Source organism: Gavia stellata, chromosome Z (genome assembly GCF_030936135.1).
Source record: "Gavia stellata isolate bGavSte3 chromosome Z, bGavSte3.hap2, whole genome shotgun sequence".
Taxonomy (NCBI): Eukaryota; Metazoa; Chordata; class Aves; order Gaviiformes; family Gaviidae; genus Gavia; species Gavia stellata.
The window spans coordinates 26483742-26503177 of NC_082637.1; positions in this window are offsets into that span (position 1 = coordinate 26483742).

The window sequence follows — 19436 nt, forward strand, 5'->3', positions numbered from 1 at the left end:
TTTCTATCGCCTCATCTCTTGTTTACCTTTGCTCCAGTGAAATACTGATCGTTTCCTTCTGGGAATGGATGTTTCACTGGTGACCTCGTTAATAACAGGAGACTTCCCATCTGGTGCCTTTGTTTAGCATCCCTTCATTTTAATTTCACAAATTGCATTTGGAATTTTCCTGAGGATTCTGACAGGTACCAAACGTATTTTATGTGACAATGAAAATTACTTTTTACTGCAGGACCCTATTTTTAAATTTGTAGAACTGCAAAAGTTTCCATGCCATTTCAGTCATCAAAAGTATTACTTCAATGTAGTTGATTTGTAATTCCTTGTTACAGCTATCTGAACGTGAGTCTTCACAGTCCCTCAAATCTGTATTGTTATTACACTAATATTTTACAGACATGTATGTGCTTAACTTTACTACCCTGAATTGTCTCACTGACTTGAAAGGAACATCTATTCCAAGTAGTATGGCAAATACTTCACATAAGCTATTTCTCTTGCAGTCACAGCAGGCACTAAGAAGCAGGGGAAGGGATCTGGGAAAAGGCTGGTATAAAAAGGGCAACCTGCAATGGAGCCATAGGTGGTGGCAACATACTTTTTTTGTTAAACAGTTATTAAGAGCCTGGCTTCAGTGTAATTTGACCACAGCTTTTAAATGGCTGCTTGAACAGAATTCAGGATAGGCTTACCTGGCTTAGGTGGAGTCAGGTATTGCTACTTTTATTACAGAATCAAGAAGTATGTCTGGGAAGGACCTCAACAGATCAGGCAGAACATCCCTTCTCCCAGAACATAATCCACTGCAGGTAACCCATTCCTGCCAGATGTCCCTGCTTTCTCTTTTCTGATGTGTCCAGCAACAGAGATGCCTCAGTCTTGTTAGGCAAACTATTACACTGCCAAGTTTTCTTTGTGATGGGAGTATATTTCCTTGTGTCTAACTTACCTGCCTTCTGCAGTTTCAATACTGGGTGAAAGTCCTTTGACTCTATATTGGCTAGAATCCATGATATTAGCAGGGAATAATAAGTTGGGAGAGGATGGATGCCTGGGAGCCTGGCATGCATAGGGAGTCTTACCAAGGAAAGTGGCTACATAGAAGACAGTGCGGAGTGATGCTGTGGGAAGAAATGGAGATGCTGCAGTGGCTGCTGAGGCCAGAAGGGAGGGGTAAGCTGCAATGGGGTAACAAATTGTACCATAGCTGTAGGCCAGAATCTTGAAAGCAAGAATATGAATGATCTGAACTGTAAAAAGGCACTCAGGCCTCATCTTGTCATCATTGGAAGAACTGTGTTTTCTCAGGTTTATGTAACCAAAAGTAAAGACTCTTGAGTTTTAGCATAAAAAAACCTGCCTTTCACGTCAGTAAAGGATATCAGGGTAAGAGCAGCTTTTTCCTGGGGAGAACAGAGATGGTTGGGGCTCTTAAGTCAGTAAGAATGGGGAGGTAACCCAAGGCATACAGCTAAGCAGTGAGAGGAAAAGCACTTGGAAGAAGAAAATAATGAAGAAACAATGGCAGTGTTTATGGAGTCATCTGTGGGGGATGGAGAGAGGATAGTGGCATCCTGTGTTAATTAGAAGCTTTAAGCCTGTTTTACTGGAACAAATGAGTCAGGAGGGTCAAAGGTATTTATTTGTATGACCCACTGTACAATACTGAATAGTTAAAGTCTGGCCATTCAGAGACACCCAAATGTCCTTTGACAAACACCCACATCTAAAAAAAAAAAAAACCAAACCCAGAAGTTTAAAGCTTTATTAGCTACAAAGAAAAGAAAAAAGCACGGAAAGCAGTTGAGGGAGATTTTAACCACATCTCTTACTTCCTTTCTCCATAGCTGCAGTAGTCATTGTTTTTGTTTTGTATCTTATAATAAGGGAAACTGTTGTATTTGGCAGCCTTTTAGGTGGTATTAAAGATGGTAATAGCTGTTCTTTTTGGATGAAGAAGAAGTTAAGATGATGAGCCAGAGCTGCTGTTATTACTGTTGTGGTAAAAGCCTGAATCTGCCTCCTAACTGATAAATTAAGACAAGCATACACAAAAGGGAAAAAAAAAAAAAAAAAAAGCCAAGTTAGAAAATGCACCTTCTGTCTCTGCTCCTGACTTTAATTTACAGTGTTGTTGCTAGAGGAGACTGAGCATAGCACATGGTGACTCCAAGATTTGGCTTTTACGAGCCTTGAGCTGTTTAAAGGCATTGCTTTACTCTGTCTTCCCGTTTTAGGCTTGCATTGGTGCTGCCAAGAAGAGTCATCTAGCCAGCTAAGACATAAGCTGAAGGCATAGGAAGAGGACCAGAAAGAGGAAGATGTTGGGGAAGAAAAGGGGCACAAGTGAAAAGGTGTGATGGCAGGAATGCAAATTGTCTTCCAGCAGCTGCATTTGCTGAAGCTGGAGGAAGAGCCACTACCATGCACACAGCCCCCTAGGCACTGCTCTAGCCAGGGTGTTTCTTAGGACTGAGGAAAAGAGACCCGGAGGGGTCACAGTGGATCTACTTGTTTGCCACACAATCTTTTTATGTCCTTGGATGGGTACCTGGGGACCTTTCCAGCTTTAAGCTTTTCTGACTTGTAATACTGTTTCACAGCCTGCTACCTCTGCTCAACGCTGATGTTTCCTGGCTGTCTTTTCCCTGCCTGAGCTTCTCTCAGGGCACGTGCCTTTGAATATCAGATAATCAGATAATCTGAACTGCTGTTCCTATTATAGTTTGAGAGCCATGTGTAACTCTTCAAATACTATGCTACTGACTGTTTTCTTTAAAGAACCATTACACTTCTATTTGAGCTGGAATGCATACAGGCTAAACATCAGCTAGCCCTCATTAACCATTTTCTTCCTTAACTTAGGAGGAAAATCTAATTTTATAAGACAATCATAGAATGGTTTGGGTTGGAAGGGGCCTCTAAAGATCATCTATTTCAAGCCCCCTGCTGTGGCAGAGACATCTTCCACAAGACCAGGTTGCTCAAAGCCCTGTCCAGCCTGACTTTGAACACTTCCAGGGATGGGGCATCCACAGCTTCTCTGTGCAACCTGTTCCAGTGCCTCACCACCCTCATCATAAAACATTTCATGGAAGTTTCATGTTTATTTTGCTGCATCTCTTGTAGGACCAAATGATCTCTCTGCCTTTCGCTGTTACCTGGTGTTCAAAACAGTTGCTCTGACTAGGCTTCCACTGGGGAGCCCAAGCCCTCTATTTCTTTTCAGCCAGCAGCAGATGTTCTCTTAACCTACATTTAATGATATTCCCCATCCTCCAGTCTATTTAGTAGTTCCCAACTTTAGCACACAATTTCATATTAACTGCAGATCTTCCTCATACCGACTGAGCTGGACTTACGTACTTTGGACAACTTGGGACATGAGTTTCTGCCCCCCAAGCCAGGGCCTTGGTGGGAGGCCAAGCCCCTTCACTCCTGTGGGCTTGTAGGCAAACGCAGCTGGTTTTGTATGAAAAGATTTGAAGAAAACCAAAGACTTTTTTCAATTTTGTTCAATTTCATCTTCACTTTGACTGGAAAGAAAAACAGTTTCATTAACATTACACAGAAATACAAAGAAAATAGTTTTATTTTTTTGGTTTCCTTCTCAAAGGTTGGAGGAAAACATTTTTATTTATTACAAAAATGAAATTTTGTGAATCTTTTAAATAATATAAACATTTTCATTGTGAAATACTGACCAGTTTTAAATTTATTTTGCTGGAATACTGTGGCTTCTAAAGGGCAAAGAAGCAATGGGAGCTATTGTGCCTTCAACCTGCAAGGTAAAAGGGTTTTGGGGCCCAGGAGGAATTAATTGGTGCCTGAATAAGGGTTAAGGACTTTTTTGCAATTAGCTCTTCCACTGCTCTGAAAGAAGCAGTTTCTCCAATTTAGCTACATGAACTCTGTCAACGGGAGGAGCTGCAGCCTCGACGGAAATAGAAGGTGCGGCTGTAGAGCAGCAGGGAACTGCTGGGTGGGAATCTGCAGTGATGAGTTTGTTGGAGACAGACTGATGGCTCAGAAATGCACTCTAATTTTAATGGACTTTAGTCAATGATGGAGGTGTGAAGCAAGTCAAGAAAATGGAAGGTTGAAAAAATGTAGGATATGCTGTGATGCAAATTGTCATGGTTTAACCCCAGCCGGCAACTAAGCACCACACAGCCGCTCGCTCACTCCCCCCCTGCCCCAGTGGGATGGGGGAGAGAATCAGAAAAGTAAAGGTGAGAAAGCTCATGGGTTGAGATAAGAATAGTTTAATAAATGAAATTAAATAAAATAATAATAATAATTAAAAAATTGTAATTAAAAGGAAAATAACAACGACAATAACAAAAAACAAACAAGACAGACAAGTGGTGCAAATGAAAACAATTGCTCACCACCTTCCGACCGATGCTCAGCCTGTCCCCAGGTAGCAGTCCCCTGGCCAGCTTTCCCCCTATATACTGAGCATGACATCATATGGTATGGAATATCCCTTTGGTCAGTTGGGGTCAGCTGTCCCGGCTGTGTCCCCTCCCAACTTCTTGTGCACCCCCAGCCTACTCGCTGGTGGGGTGGTGTGAGGAGCAGAAAAGACCTTGACTCTGTGTAAGCCCTGCTCAGCAGTAACTAAAACATCCCTGTGTATCAACACTGTTTTCAGCACAAATCCAGAACATAGCCCCATACTAGCTACTATGAAGAAAATTAACTCTATTCCAGCCAAAACCAGCATGTTCTCCACTCCTTATTCCATACCATTTATGTCATACTCGGGTAGCACACTATGCAATATATTCTTATTGCCTACCATCACCCTTCCCATCCTTTGATATAGTACCCAGATATCATTCCCTTAGTCTATGGATCACCCCTGTGAAATGTCTGTAAAATGTCCATAAATATCCACAAATGTCCACAAAATGTCCATTGAGTTCATTTAGTCCATGACTTTGGGCTCCATCTGTTATGGTGGTCACTCAGGACAGGAGAGATGTTGTATTGCATGGAGTTGGGCACCACAGCCAGCTCAGGTCAGGTCACTGCTGCACTTGCACTGCTTCTTGTAAGGCTTGTCCTCCATTGGTTCAGGTGGTTCCTGCTATAGTAATTCCTGTAACATGTAACTCAAATCATGGATTAGTTTCACCCAGAATTAAATCACCTTGAGGTACGTACTGGACTCCCCCATCCTTCTGCATTACCCACCAGGTGCACCCAGGTCCTTGAGCAAAAACAAGCCCGCGAATAGGTTTTCCTTTTCCTGAGGAAGGAATAACCCAGACTGTTTTTCCCAGCAAGTTCTTTATATGTACTACGGGAATCTTATCTCCTCCCACAGTGTGCAGGGGTTTGGACTGGGCAGGGCCAGGTCAACTGGCAGAGCCTCTAGTGTTAACTAGCCAAGTGGCTTCTGCTAAATGTGTATACCAATGCTTGAACGTCCCAGCACCCATCGCTTTCAGTGTAGTTTTTAACAGGGCGTTGCATCATTCAATTTTCCCAGAGGCTGGTGCATGATAGGGGATGTGATACACCCAGTCAATGCCATGCTCCTTGGCCCACGTGTTAATGAGGTTGTTTCAGAAATGAGTCCCGTTGTCAGATTCAATTCTTTCAGGGGTCCCGTGTTGCCAGAAAACTTGCTTTTCAAGGCCCAAGATAGTGTTCCGGGCAGTGGCATGGGTCACGGGGTATGTTTCCAACCATCCAGCAGTTGCTTCCACCATTGTAAGCACATGTTGCTTCCCGTGGCGGGTTCGTGGGAGTGCGATATAATCAACCTGACAGGCTTCCCCATATTGGTATTTCAGCCGTCATCCTCTATACCAAAAAGGCTTTAGCTGCTTAGCTTGTTTGACTATGGCACATGTTTGACATTCATGGATAACCTGTGCAATGGCATCAATGGTCAAGTCCACCCCTCGATCACGAGCCCATTTGTGTGTTGCATCCCTTCCTAAATGTCCTGATGTGTCATGGGACCATAGAGCTATAAATAGCTCACTCTTATGTTCCCAATCCAGATCCACCTGAGCCACTTCAATTCTAGCAGCCTGGTCCACCCGCCCATTGTTTCGATGTTCTTCAGTGGCACGACTCTTGGGTATGGGAGCATCTACGTGACGTGCTTTTACAGCCAGGTTCTCTACCCGAGCAGCAATATCTTGCCATAGTTCAGCAGCCCAGATGGGCTTACCTCTGCGCTGCCAGTTGCTCTGCTTCCATTGCTGTAGCCACCCCCACAGAGCATTTGCCACCATCCATGAGTCAGTATAGAGATAAAGTACTGGCCATTTCCCTCGTTCAGCAATATCTAAAGCCAGCTGAATGGCTTTCACCTCTGCAAACTGACTCGATTCACCTTGTCCTTCAGCAGTTTCTGCAACTTGTCATGTAGGACTCCACACAGCAGCTTTCCACCTTCCATGTTTTCCCACAGTACGACAGGATCCATCTGTAAACAGGACATATTGCTTCTCAGTCTCTGATAATTCATTATACAGAGGGGCCTCTTCAGCACGAGTCACCTCCTCTGGCAACACTCTGAAGTTCGGCCCTCTGGCCAGTCCATGGTCACTTCCAGGATTCCCGGGCAGTTGGGGTTTCCCAGCCGAGCTCGTTGCATTATCAGTGCGACCCACTTACTCCACGTGGCATCAGTTGTGTGATGCGTAGAGGGGATCTTCCCTTTGAACATCCAGCCCAGCACAGGCAATCAAGGGGCCAAAAGGAGCTGTGCTTCAGTGCCAACTACTTCCGAAGCAGCTCAAATTCCTTCATGTGCTGCTAGTATTTCTTTTTCAGTTGGAGTGTAACGGGCTTCAGATCCCCTATATCCCCGGCTCCAAAACCCTAGAGGTTGACCTCGAGTCTCTCCCAGTGCTTTCTGCCAGAGGCTCCAGGTGGACCCGTTATCCCCAGCTGAGGTGTAAAGCACATTTTTCACATCTTGTCCTGTCTGGACTGGCCCAAGCGCTACTGCATGAACTATCTCCCCTTTAATTTGTTCAAAGGCTTGCTGCTGTTCAGGGCCCCATTCAAAGTCGTTCTCCTTCCGCGTCACTCGATAGAGAGGGCTTACGATCAGACTATAACCTGGAATATGCATTCTCCAGAAACCCACAACACCTAAGAAAGCTTGTGTTTCCTTTTTGTTAGTTGGTGGAGACATAGCTGTTATTTTATTGATCACATCCATTGGGATATGACGACTCCCATCTTGCCATTTTATTGCTAAAAACTGGATTTCCTGTGCAGGCCCTTTGACTTTACTTTGTTTTATAGCAAAACCAGCTTTCAGGAGATTCTGGATTATTCTTCTCCCCTTCTCAAACACTTTTTCTGCTGTGTTGCCCCACACAATGATGTCATCAATATATTGCAGGTGTTCAGGAGCTTCACCAGCGCACTCTGTATCAGTCCATGACAAATGGTAGGACTATGTTTCCATCCCTGGGGCAGTCGATTCCAGGTGTACTGGATACCCCTCCATGCGAAAGCAAACTGTGGCCTGCACTCTGCTGCCAGAGGGATCGAGAAAAACGCATTGGCGATATCTATTGTTGCATACCATTTGGCAGCCTTTGACTCCAGTTCATACTGAAGTTCTAGCATGTCTGGTACGGCAGCGCTCAGCAGCGGTGTGACTTCGTTCAGACCTCGACAGTCCACTGTTAACCACCACTCTCCGTTAGATTTTTGCACGGGCCATATGGGACTATTAAAGGGCGAATGAGTCTTACTGATCACTCCTTGACTTTCCAGTTGACGGATCAACTTGTGGATGGGAACCAGGGAGTCTCGATTGGTGCGATATTGTCACCGGTGCACTGTCATGGTAGCAATTGGCACCTGCTGTTCTTTAACTTGCAGCAACCCCACCACAGAAGGATCCTCTGAGAGACCAGGCAAGCTAGACAGCTGTTTAATCTCCTCTATACTCAAAGCAGCTACACCAAAAGCCCACAGGTACCCTTTTGGGTCTCTGAAGTGCCCTCTCCTGAGACAGTCTATGCCAAGGATGCATGGAGCCTCTGGACCAGTCACAATAGGGTGCTTTTGCAACTCATTCCCAGTTAAGCTTACTTCAGCCTCCAGCACAGACAGTTCTTGGGATCCCCCCGTCACTCCAGAAATACAGGTGGATTCTGCCCCCTTGTAATCTGATGGAATGGGAGTACACTGTGCACCGGTGTCCACTAGAGCTTTATACTCCTGTGGGGCTGTTATGCCAGGCCATCGAATCCACACAGTGAACCCGATTGTCCCTTTCCTCCGCCTGACCGAAGGCAGGGCCGCTCTACTGCTGGTCTGAGTCTTCATTACCTGGTTTTTGTTAACGCAAAACAGAAGTCCCTTCATCAGGATCAAAAGTACAGTCAGCCCTTCTACTCTGCCCAACAGACACTGGAGCAGTAATTTTCCTGGATGGATGCTTTTTGGCTGTTGTTTTTCCTTGCAGTTCCTGCACGCGAGCTTCTAGTCTCCAGGTAGGTTGACCATCCCACTTCCTCATGTCCTCCCCCTGGTCATGAATTTTCATGATGATACATCTCTACACTTGTGAGACACTGAGATCCTTGGAGAAGACACAGTGAGTGTGAAAGAGAAGTGAATCAGAAAAGCTTTCAGAGCACTGCAGCAAGAGGTAAGCAGTTTGTTTCACTCTTTCCTCCTGCTCTACTTTCCCTGCTTTGCTTTTCTTCCTAATTTGGTTATTGTTTTCCTCTTTCCTCTCTAATTCCATCACTTGTATTCTTGTTCCTTAGCCTTCTTTGGGTGCCCCAATTAAAATCTAACTACACTTTTGGATTAACAAAGGGATTTTCTCTACTACATTTTCTTTAGACAACATAATTTGACTTAAAATGTTTTTAGTATATGACAAAATTTAATTGAAATTTTGACCCTATAGTATTTTTTAAAGTCCTAAGTTGTTTTCTCCCTTGCTCATGAGTATATACATTATAAAGTTATTTTATTTTCTTATCTTCTTCCTTCAAAAAAAAGGAAGCACTAAAAATTTAAATCAATGCAATAGTCTTTGTGCCTTCACCTTTGACCAGCTCTTCTCCACATACTTTTTACTTGCATTTTCTTTCATTTTGCAATTGGCACCCAACTGCAGAGGTTATTTCTGATTTCTAGCTACAAGTCCCAGTTCCTTCGAGACATTTTGATTCCAGTGTGGAGTCATCTCCATGGAAGGGGCATCATTTACAACCTCTTGTATGCTCTTGCAATAACAACAGGGAGGAAAATAATATTCTGAGTATATTCTAGTGTTCAGCTAGTACCTGGGTTTGTACCTCAACCAAAGTAGTGTCTGGAGCAGCACAGATACCCTGAAATACAATGTAATATATGGGTCTGGTTAAATCACTGCATTGTTTCTTCTGTTATCTTTTTGTTGTTGTTGTTAAAGGAAATAAAGAAAATTGTATAATTAATTTGTAACATATATGTGGTATATTTTCTTTTCCAATACAGTGATTTCAGTCAGTAATAACTTCTACTATTCTGACTAACGCTCAGTATGTGCATTCAGTTTGCTTCTTGATAGAGAGGCGAGACAAGGAAGGAGCCGGCGAGACTAAGACGGCAGTCTGCATTCTGGAGGTAGCAGTTTGGCTGCTAGAGAAGGCACTACGGAGGTCCATTTGCATCAAAACTGAATTCCAGCCTAGTTTTTGGGGTTTTTTTAGTCAACAGTTTTACATAGACATAAAGTACAGACATAGCATTGTGCAACTTTCATAAATCAAGTAGTTGAAGACATTCCTTATTTCAATTTCAAAAGCATACACCCAAACCCCAGAAATTAAAGTAGTTGCAGGTACATTCCAGATAAACAACTGATTTTAGATTTTAGTTCTAGTTCCTGTACAGCTTCCCAAATTTTCTACCTTAATATTGTTTCTCCATTTTGGCGTGAATAATGCATCAGTTTGGAAGGAATCGCAGGGTATTTCCAGTAAAAGAAGAAAATGAAGATGCAGCTAGAGATTTTATAATGCAGTCCAGGGCTTTTAGAGAGGCTGAGCGTATTTCTTTGCATATATTTGAACTCAAGTAACAGGAGCAAGTTTCTCTGTTCTCAGTTCCAAGCCTTTTTCAGCACAGACAGCCCAAAAGCTGCTTTAGTTTTGTTCATGGTTGTGGTCCTGCTGCTGTTTCACTGGTCGTGTCTTGATTTTTTTGCTGACTTGTTTGTCTGCATCTGCAGAGATTCTCTTCACTGCTCTGTTTGTTAAAAACATGTATACATGAGTGTCTACACCCCCCCCCCCATCAACCCTCTCTCTCTCTCATTCTCTCTCTCTCTCTTTCGCGCTCTGTGTTCTGCGTTCAAATCAATCCCATACGTCTGCTCTCTTTCCCACACTTGGGGAGTACCCATGGGACCCTACAGCTCAGCTGTTGCCCCACCCTCAGCGTGGCTTAGTCCTTGTGCAATTTTAGCCACTGCTAAACAAAAGGATCCCTCTAAATTGTTTCCTGAAATAGGCTGAGTGGAAGATAATTATCATGCCAGCAACTTCAGCAAACTGCTGCAATTGCCCACAGATCAAAGACTCATTCACTGGGAACTTAACCGATGGAGAACTACAGAATATTCTTTATGGCTTTATTCCTACTCAGTAGGAAACTGAGTAAAACACAGGGGTTTAGTTCTACTTCTGGAATTGCTCTTCAGTGAGCACTGGGTTATCTAAATGCCACATATTTTAGTGACATCTTTTAGTAAAAATTTCAGGTCAACTTTTCTTTTCCCATTGGAATCTGATCACTATTATTTTCATTATTTAACTTTGAAGTTTTTATTGAAGTGCAGGTAGATGGTGCCTAAAGATAGAATTTAGGGCCCAGACTACCAGTGGGTTACTAGTTTCCAGACATATATGGGTGGTTATGGTGTGTTGAGACTGAAGTGCAGCATTATCTTGAAGTTTGCAACAGGTAGTCCTGCTTTGGCAAACTCTTCCCATTGTTTAAAGTTTTACCAGTCCAAAATTCCTTTGTTAATTTTTAAATTTTGTTTTCTGCTGCAATTTTAAATTTAAACAGGATGTCTTGTAAATTCTTCTCTACTGGATCCCATATGTGCCAGCCTTTATTTATGACACACATTTTAAATGTATATAGAGAGTTTTCCTTCCCTAGCACAGAACACTCTTCATGGCTGGATTTACCTTTCCCCGTGGCTCTCAGATGGAGGACTAATTTTGTCAGTGCAACTTATCAGCTAGCTTGAAACTGCTTAGACAAGCAATCATTTAAATGATTTTACTTCCAGATATTTATCAATAAATATAAAATGTATGTTGACCCTTGGAGCAAGTCTTACTTCATCTTGATGAAGAACTCTATTTAATTTATAGCAGTTAAATCATCTGTTCCCATGTGATGTTCCTTACCAAGAAACAGGCAAAGTTATACTTCCTATGCAATGATATTATCTATCATGGTTAGGGACCTTGTATTTTATGTACTTATTCATTTACTTTTATAGAATTTACATTTCAGCAAAGTAATGATCAGGCAATTTATTGATTTTAGATTGGATGTACCTTTGTAATACATGTTCTTTTATATTGTTTCTTTCTAGGTTCTGTCTTTGAATGCCACTGAAAAAGGTATTTCAGAGTTTTGCTTATTGCTATCAAAGCCAGAAGCCTCTGAGCCAGTGATGGATTTATTTCATGTCCTGTGTCACAATTTTATGTTGTCATTGTTAATATGACAACATGACAATATGAGGTTTAGATTGGATATTAGGAAGCATTTCTTCACTGAAAGGGTTATCAAGCATTGAAACAGGCTGCCCAGGGAAGTGGTGGAGTCACCATCCCTGGAGGTATTTAAAAGACATGTAGACAAGGCGCTTAGGGACATGGTTTTGTGGTGGACTTGGCAGTGTTAGGTTAACAGTTGGACTCGATGATCTTAAGGGTCTTTTCTAACCTAAATGATTGTATGATTCTGTGATTTCCAGGCTGTGTTTATATAGACTGTGATTTAGGACAAGACTGGTCTGGCCTCCTTGTGTGTGTGGGAAGTACAAAAGGGTTTTGGATGCCTTCCTTGCTCCCAGTTGTTGCTCCCAGTAGAGTGAGTAGAGCATGGAGTGTAAGCAGATGCAGGTGATAGTAGCGGAGGAGACAAAGCTACTACTATAACCTACTGCAGAGCTACTGTATGGTCAAATCACTGCTGTCTATTACAAGCTGCTCTTCTCCTGACAGAGGTGGGCCAGATGGTGCTTGAGCGGTAGCTCTACGCTGGTTAGGTACCAGACTATGTAGCAGTAAAGTGGCATACTTGCAAGTATTACTTTTTCTTTCCCAGAGTGGTGCAAGGAAGTGAAAGGGAAGAATCAGAGGACTATGGATCTCCCATGATGTGTTTCCCAGCCTTTTGGTGGGAATAATAGCTACATACTGCTCCAGTTGTGTAGGTTGTGTCAGGGTCAGAACTGCCTTTTGCTTCTTGGGAAAAAAAGTTCAGAAACTGAGATGGAAAGGGACTTTTTTCCCAACAGTAAGAGGAATCTTCAAATGGTGGCATCTGGTTCATGCTTTCTTAGCAAAGTAAACTGTGCTCTGCACAAATCTTGGCTACTTTGATCTGAGGCCTCCAGGGATTTGACCCGTCCCCAGCAGAGAGGGGCAGCATTTATATATTTCTGAAGCATTTCAGCTACTAGCTGCCCTTTGGTCTGTTCGATCTTTCACTGTGGCATAGTCATCGCATCCCTTGTGTCCTTTCACTAGGAGTAAGGATGAGGATGAGATGGGTCACTATGGCAGCCCTTTATGGACTATAGATTTATATACATGGAAAATTATTTCTGTAAAAGGTGATTTTTCCTGGAACCATACAGACCTAGATGTTGTAGTGGCAGAGAAACATACGCTACTGAGGAATGAGATGGCACTGTGGATTATCATCATTTGCTTTCCCACTAGTGCTCTCAAAAAGAAAGATATTAAATGCTGAAATACAAGAGAGAACACAATGGAGAATTAGGATATTATCGGCATCTGGCTCTACAGTCATTATACTGTGGAATGGAAGGATGCAGGTATGTAAGGACAAATGGCTAAAGAACAAAATTTCCTAGCTGAATTGTTCTCTGAATTGTTCAACACTGGGGGATTCAAAATTGCTTCCATCATTTCAAGTGGAGAATGATTATTTAATTGTTGAAAATATCCAAATGCATCATCCTGACAGGATGCTTCAGCTGATAGAGATGGCTGAGGACATACTCAGTTTCCTAAAATAAAATCTTAGGCATTTAAGCTTTCACTGGAAAGTTTGAATACATCCTCCTGTTCTTAGCACACCAAATATTAAAAAAAAAAAAAAAAAAAAAAAAAAAAATCTTAAGTCTTTATTTTCACCTTTTCTGCAGTATTTGAAAACATATTTGCTACATTTTCTGCAGATTTTTAAGTCTCCAGCCAGGATCAGTAACAGGCGCTATCCCAAAAGATATCAAAACAGTCCTGAATTCACTGTCTGAACTCCCAATGCTGCAAGGCCATTTGTACAGGCAGACATCTGTGCCAGCAGTAGGATTCTTGCAGGACTGTGTCCTTAGACAAGAAGTAATATATCAAATAGAATAAAAGAAAGGAACCAGTGAAATATAAATGGTCTTACCATACATTTTTTTCTGTTGTTAATGTAGATAGATGAAGATGTTCATAGAATCTAAAGGACTACATTTTTGGCTACAGCACGGCAAGTTGTTTTATGTATGAGCTGTATGTAATTATACCGAAAACAAACTTTGCTTCAAGAACATTTTTGGCTCCACTGTGCAGTAACACAAAGGGCCTTTGTTATGCTCTCAGCAGAGTTATTTATGGATTGCAAAGGACTTACTAAAGGACAGTTTCATATGATGGTATTCATCCACTAACTCAAATTTAAATGTAGTGACTTATGCTCGTACAAATCATAATTACTAATATGATCGACCAGACAAAGATTTCTGAAACTAGAAATGGGATTGCTCTACAGATTCAGACCTGGAACGGCAGTACAGACTGGGGTTTCAGATCCAGGGCTTTGAACGAGCCAGAATGGAAAAAGCGTCAAAAGGCTTTGCATAATTCACATCAATTATAATCATCTTCAGCTGAATTGAAAATGAGGCTCTTGGTCTCTTAAATAGGGAAAGAAGTCATGGAGAGCAGAGAGTGCTAACTGGCTGTTGGGAATAAATGAATCCCAGGGCAAAGCGGGTTTGTGAACATCTGCCAGAAGTTCCTACAGGTCCTTATGAAGCTAGGTTAGGGGACTGTGCTTTCCTCTGGCTCACCTAAAGCTGCCATTAAATTAAAGTATTACTTTCAGAAATCCTACTTTCCCCAAATTTCTCCTGCCTGACCTATGGGACTTGGGAAGCATCCAGCATCAACTTTCTGTCCTACTTCAAACTAAGTATGACCATGGACAAGCTCTTTAAGGCCAGATTCAGACTGCTTGCTGTCAGTACAAACCTTTGGTTTCGCAACTGCTGTGGTGTCTAGGTTTAAGAGTGTGCCGCTCAGCAATTCAGAGCGCTGTTTATACGAGGGTGGAAAACCTAGCTTCCCTATGGCACCAGTGGAGGAGTTATTTTATATGAACCACTCTGAATGTAGCCCCTGTTAATTCTTTTGCTTTGGCTTCCCAGCTGTAAAATGGATGGTCAGTAGTTACTTACCTCAGTGGGCCCCTGTACAATTGAACACTTTAAAAGACTATGAAGCACTGAGATATTGCAAGAAGGGAGGTTATATAAATGTAATCCAATTATATAAGCTTCTTCAGATGAATTGCACTTTCATTACCATAACCTTCTGCTACGTCCTTGTTGTTTATTCATGGTATTAGAGGTTGTAGAGACTAGATGTTATTTCAGATGAGGAATCCCAGTCTTATTTTCTTTACTTGGTGAAGAATTTTGTTTTGGTCGTGCAAACTGCTTGCAGGTCACATTGGCTCCATCCGTATTTGCAAACACTGAATGTTTCTAAACACCACGGCCAGTTTTCTGAAGAATTTCAGAATTTCTTTACTATAGCATCTCCCTTCTTGCCATTTCCAGGATCCACTGTGACCTATAGCTACCACCTAACTCCAAGTTTGTTGTTACCCTATGGGAAATGACAACAAACCCTCTTCAGACGGGAGGACATACATGTAGTAGGCTCAGTAAATAAGTAGACCAACTTGGCATCATCATCAGTTCACTGTTTACAAACTATGCCTTGACATAGTGCTGTTCTTCAGTTATTAACCAAATAATTAACTGTAATAATTAAATGTTAGTTATTAACCAGAAGTACCGCACTCTAAGCAGGTCCTTATTGTTCTGAGTGATCGATGGTATTGCCCTGTTGTTTTCTTTAGAAACCGCTGAGGGGCAGCAGGTTTTCACATGGAAAATATTACTGTCTTTTCATGTGTAAGGAAATCTTGAGCTGTGAGTATCACACATTTTATTATTTTAATGAATTCCATGCATCAGGTCACTGAAGATTATAACAAAAATGTCACTGTGGGCTCCTGTAAATTAATGTGATTTTTGCTGGTTTATGGAAGCTTGATGTGTATCTTCCCTATGAGAAGAAAAAACCTGAAGAATGTCCTACCAGATGTGCTTGCAAAGCACGTTTTATAGGCTGTAGGGGGCCCATAGGATTGAATTCATAAGTAAGTCTATCACGTGCACAACACATACTTAGGCACTACTTTTAGAAATGAGGCCAGGATATTAGGACAAAACTATGAGAAGTGCTTTAATTTATTAGCTATGACTAGCTAGCCGAGTAATGGAATAGGCTCTGTTTCTCAGAAATCTCTTTATGCTTCAGATAAACTGTTAACCAGACACCCTATTAAAACAGATTCTGTTCTATCCAGACTGTTAAACCAAGCCATGAACAGTAAAGACATACTGAATAGTGAACACAGTCCATCCTTACTCATAGTGCCTCTGCTGTAGTTAGCTATGCTGTGTGACCGTCTATTTGCCTTGATCCTGGCTACTTGGCTATGCTGCAGGGAAGCACACCAGCCCAGAGGTCTGGAATGAGGCGCTTTGGTCTGTCAGCGTTGAATGTTCACCTATGTGATATGCCTGACTATTAATAACCAAAGGGAATACTGATTTAGATCCATGATTTTCTGCATATATTAGTGAGAACAGAATAGCTAATCAAGTTTGCAGAGGATTTCTGCATGGTTTATGCATGAAGCTTTGAACTAAGGGCCAAATCCTTATTTGGCCAAATGATTTTCTGCATACAGTTTGAAAAGTGCTGGCAGTTACCATTTGGACATACTGCTATCTCCTTCTATCTTCAGCTGAGGACAGCTTCCTGACACAGCTTTTCAGTAACAACTTAGGGTACTCTAAGCTAAATATTCTGGTAAAAATTACAAGAAAAAATCAAAGGTCTGAGTTGCTACACTGTTACACCTTGGGCATTTCATAACAACACTGTCCAGCATAAACGTAAAGCATGAACAGACCGTAATTCTTTACTTTCGTACTCCTATGCAGCCTTCCTTCAACAGGCTTACATGACAGAACTGATGAACTGTTTTAATTCTCTAGCCAAAGGCAACTGGAGTGTGAGCTGTCCTGGCCACACTCTCACACCTTTGCAATGTTCCATATTCCCACATGTGGGAAGAAGCTGGTGGGTAAGTGTCAGGTGTATCATCTTTGTGCCACCCAAAGATTGCTTCATTTCCAGGCAAACATGGCTAATCCAGTTTCTGTCCCTTTGTGGTGCTGTATCTGTGTGACGGCTTCAGGTCCAAAAAAAAAAAAACAAATCGTCTTTCAGGTCAATGGTGCAAATACTAATTATCTTAAAGAGTCCTGTCTGCCTTGTAGAACCAGCAGAACCAGCCACATTAAACATAGGCGTAGCAATATGAAAGTAGGGTGGAATAACAATGACTTGTCTGAGACAATTCTCATATGAATAAAAGCATCAGGAAAGGCAGCAGAAGGTTTAAAGAATATAGCCTCAATTTGCTGTTCAGTTATGGGGCAGTCTTGCCAGGATAGCAGACAGAAACCAGTCAAGGTCTAGCCCTGCAGAAAGCAGTGGCTACAGTGGGTGCAGCGCTGCATGCCTGTCAGATCAGCTAAATTCTGCTCTATTGTGTGGTAGATCCAGTGTTGTACGGCATTTAATATTACACACAGTGTCTCTTTGCCTCTCTGTTATTCACTGTGTAGGACAAACACACAAGTAGGCAGATTTAAGGACGTGTGGTTAAATTTCTTAATTACTAAGAATTAAACTTTGGAAATTCTGCATTCTAATAATGTCGGGACTTCGGAGTAGTGTTAGAGGGAAAGCAAGGAGAAGGTAGTATTTAGCTACATTTGAAGTTTTACATTTATTAACTACCTTCCAACTTTTTTCTCCACTGTCCTGTTCCTTATAATTTAAAATCTGTTTGTCTACATGGTATGCCATATGATTTTTTAAAATAAGAGCTGACCTGGCCATATTCAAAGCGTAACTTTAGTCCAGCCCTTTTATTTTGGCAGTAAAATAAGACTGAAACATTGCATAATTGGAGACTTAATTAGCTTTGACAGCTCTTGTAAAGAAAACACTTTCTTGTTAAGCAACAAATACAGGTGTAATTAAGTCTGTTCTGAAATTAAACAGAAATTAATTGCTCTTCTGATTTGTGCTTGTGCATACAAACCTGAGAAGCCATTTGAGGTTCCACCTTCCCCCGTCCTGTAGCCATACAAAGAGTCGCCAGGAGGCAGTACTTGCACAGATTGCTACAAGCCTGTGTATTGAAAGTACAATTTGATGGGATTTCATCATACAGAAAAAGTCTGAACAGGAATTATACAGTGAGGAACAAGATTTTTAAAGAGCTTTTGCCCATCTTTGATTTTCCATGAAGCTATAGTACTGTGATACTACTGAGAAATGCCTTTTTACAGAAAGGTTTGTAGGAACATAATTGAAAAGAACATGCAAACTTCCCTGCATACAAGCCTTTCCTTTTACAGGAAAAGACTTCCTTTCCAAATGTGGCAGAAGAACACTGCTGCTTGACCCAAAGAATAGTACAGTCCTTTTATTCTTGTTTTTTTTCTTGGGTGGAACTGCCCTACTTTTTTTTGTTTGATTAGAAATAAAAGTTGATCAAGGGACTTTGCATAACATCTACTATAAAGCTTGCTGCCCTGTCTGCCAAAAGGCAAAGACTAGCCTACTGGACTGAACAAGTTTGGTCTCTTTCTAGCACTCTTGTGATTTGCAAACAGGTAAATTGCAAAGCAGGCCTTACTTGCTTTCGGCCATTTCCCTCACGTGTTTCAGTTGTCACTTGATCTCTTTATTCAATTGCACTGAAACAATGACATGCAAATATTTGCAAATGAATGCTGCAAAACACTCTTGAACCACCCATCAATAATGGTAATGCTTGTAAAGCATTTTTTGATCGACGCGTGTTTGCTCTTGCTTTGTTAGTTGTGAGATAGAATCATGCCACTTCTCCCTATTCCAAACATACATTTATTCAATATCTGCTTTGAAATTCATTTCTTAGCAACTACCCTCCACTCTGATTGCATCAGGTCCTGTTACCCAAATTTGCTTTTCTCTTCAGATGTACAACTGTACCAGACACAGAAGCTCTGAGGTGAAGTTGACCAAAATATATGGAAAGTCCATCTTCAGATTCCTAAAGTTGGGATGTAATTGATTGCTGTTTGTCCCAGGAGTTGTGTATATACAGAGGTATACACCGTTGACAAAATTTAATATTATAATTCCATGAAATTGTGTGTAGTGGAGGTTGATATCTCATATAAGACTTATGCCAGATACCGTTTCTCTCAATAAAGTGGGACATAAAGAAAAGGTAATGAAGAATTTTTGTAATAAAGCAAGATGCTGAAATAATATATTTTATGATAGTATTCTGCCCTATTTCAATGGTGTCTATACTAAAAATAATTTAATGCATTGCAGGATGAAATGAGATTAGTTTATGTTCAATATTTTATAAAGTCAATGGAGTAGAACAAGACAGATATACGAAACCACTTCTTTTAATGCTTAGGTTAAAAAATGTCACTGAACCTGTCCCTCCATTTGTGCATAGAGTTGAAAAAGAAGGCATGAGCTACAAACTGCTTTAGGAAGAAATTTGTGATACATGGACATTTCAGATTTGGTAGGATTCCTAGAAAACTCTCTTTTCAAAAGAACAGGGGAAAAATCTGGGTTTTCTGTGATTTTGTACCTCACTCCAAAATTTCCTTCTTTACCAAAAAACCCTCCTTGCTTTCCTGCAGTTTACAGATAGGCCAACACCTGACCATTAAACAGCAGGTTTTTAGGCCTTTTTTTGCATGGAGTTCTGGAAAACTTTGGAGCTGACTA